The sequence below is a fragment of the Capsicum annuum genome, unplaced genomic scaffold (assembly GCF_002878395.1).
Source record: "Capsicum annuum cultivar UCD-10X-F1 unplaced genomic scaffold, UCD10Xv1.1 ctg46455, whole genome shotgun sequence".
Taxonomy (NCBI): Eukaryota; Viridiplantae; Streptophyta; class Magnoliopsida; order Solanales; family Solanaceae; genus Capsicum; species Capsicum annuum.
In genome coordinates, this window is record NW_025854027.1 from 1 (window position 1) to 2495 (window position 2495).

Genomic DNA, 2495 nt, shown 5'->3' on the forward strand with positions numbered 1-2495 from the left:
ACATACATTTATTGTGGTATGTGATTAAAAAATTGTATAAAGATCGTCCCAGCATAATAGGGTCATAATGGTTAAGTTATTTTGCATGATAAAATAAAAAGTGATATACATTTATATAGTAAGTTGGGACATACATGATTTCTTTTGTGGAGGTTCAAGAATCATATATAGTACCTCCATATATAATATAATTTAATTTTTAATAAAAAATACATTCAATTTTTTTTATAAGTCAATTCTTTTATATTAAATAAATTTAATAAATTTTAAATTACTAATAACCTTTTTTATAAATAAATAACTTTGTCTTTCGTAAGTTGTTGTAGACTAGTCAAATTTTTATTCATATGTTTGACGTAATTTCATTCAATAATTAATACTATCATAGTCAAACTCAAATATAGTGATTACAGATTCTATGATATTTATTTATTTGGGTGTATTTAATTTTTATTAATTAGCAAGTCAATTTTATGAATTTTTAACTTGACCAAAATTTAAATCAACTGAAATTTTTGGTTATAAATAGTGGTACTTTGCTTTCATCTAGCATATCTCAAATATAAATCAAATTCAAAAGTTCTCTCAATTATGAACTTCACAAAGTTTCTAGTAGCATTATTTATCATTGTGATTTTTGTAGCAAATGTTGAAGGTACAAGTGAGGTGAAACTATCTTGTGAGAAAAAATGTAAACTTTTATGTATTCTCAATCCTTTTTGCATGGATGGTTGTTTGAAGGATTGTCATCATTCTATTTCTATTAAAAAAGCTCAACTGAACATTGTTCCCAATTTAAATAAGGTATAACTATTTTCATATTTTTCTCTGTTGAATAATTTTCTCTTCTTCTTTTTCAGACAAGTAATCTATGACTTATTATTTCTCAATGAATTCTTGTCAGATGAGAAGTTGATGAAAAACTGCATGAAAAATGTGCAACAAAATTTGCAATGGCATGTCATTTCATGCTTTTGTTCTTTAGTCAACTACTATAAAATATTAAAAACAAGCTAGGAAAAATATGTTATCTTGATGGTACTTCAATTGTAATCAATATTTATGCTTTTAATGAAGAAGTATTATATTTGTGAACTTCATTAGCTTTTATTTTTCAGCACTTCTATTTCTATCTACTCTTCATCATTTATTTTTGGTTGAGTGACATATATTTCCATGATACTCATTTTCTAATAATAAAAAAATTGATGTTTGGATATGCGATTTCATCTCATGATTTAAAATCATGCAATGAAATCAGTGTTTGAACATACGATTTCAACTCATGATTTTAAATCATGAGGGAATCCTAGATTCTCAAATAAACTACGATTTGAAATTTTGAATTATGATTTTAATTTTTTAAAACATAAAATTTGACTCATAAGTTTATATTTTATGAAAAAACAATCATTTAAATTTTTTTAGAAAAAAATCTCATGCTCGACTTGAAGAGATTGTCACTACCATGTGAAAGGATTGTAGCAAACAATGATTAGTTACTATTATTATTGATTTACTTGAAAGTTTATAACCGAATAAATTTTAACAACAACCCAGTATATTTTCACCAAGTATAACTGCATAAATTTATTTATAAAAAAAAGTACTGAAATATTTATATTTTATACAAAAAGATTCATAAGTTGGTAGACATATTTATATCTACAAATCATATTTATCAATTTATTTATGAACTTTTGTTTATTTAGTGATATAGTTTAAGAATTTGAGAAATTTGATAGTTTCACAACTTATATGATTTTTATGATTATGAGAAAAAATACAACTTAATAAATTTAAATTGTATGTCCAAACAAAACTTCAACTTCATCTCAAATAATTTCATAACATGATTGAATATTGCATGGCTAAACGGGCCCTGACTAAATTCTATATTAAAATGCATGATTTATACTAATTTCTATGCTAAAGATTACAATAATTAATCTTACGCGTTGCGATTTTGGATCAAAATTTTAAACACGATATTAAGCAGCGAGTGCCAAATGAAAACCAAAGAAAAGAAAGAACACATGCATCTTATTTCTTCTAAGATCTGACAATGATATATCATCCTAAGTTTATAATACATGCCACGACAACATATCTAGTTATATTTAATTTTGTAATTCTATAAGGGAGATTAGTGGTGTTTGTTTGTTTAATGCTTGAGAAATACAAGATAAAAATGGATTGAAAAAATTACATTGTATGTTACTTTTTATTATTTTATTAGATATTTAGTGTATAAAATAAAAGAAAAATAGTTAAATACGCATAGATAGTCTAGAATATATATATCAACATAACCTATATACATTTAAATAAAATACACAAAGAAGAATTTATAATAGATGAAAAAACATATGAAAATCACAAAGGATTAAAAATAAAAATAGTATTCTCTAATTTAGGAAGAAGATATAAGAAAATAGGTGAACATTTATATTTAATGTTAGAAAAAGAAGAATTAAAATTAGAAGATAAGTTGG

At 23.7% G+C, this 2495-nt stretch overlaps 1 long non-coding RNA gene across 1 annotated transcript; it reads left to right on the forward strand.

Annotated features, from left to right (window-relative positions):
- The first annotated feature begins 572 nt into the window (after positions 1-572).
- On the forward strand, positions 573-1095 carry LOC124892374. The gene is made up of 2 exons (XR_007050213.1): positions 573-804; positions 905-1095. It is a non-coding gene; the product is annotated as an uncharacterized LOC124892374 (long non-coding RNA).
- Positions 1096-2495: the final 1400 nt, after the last annotated feature.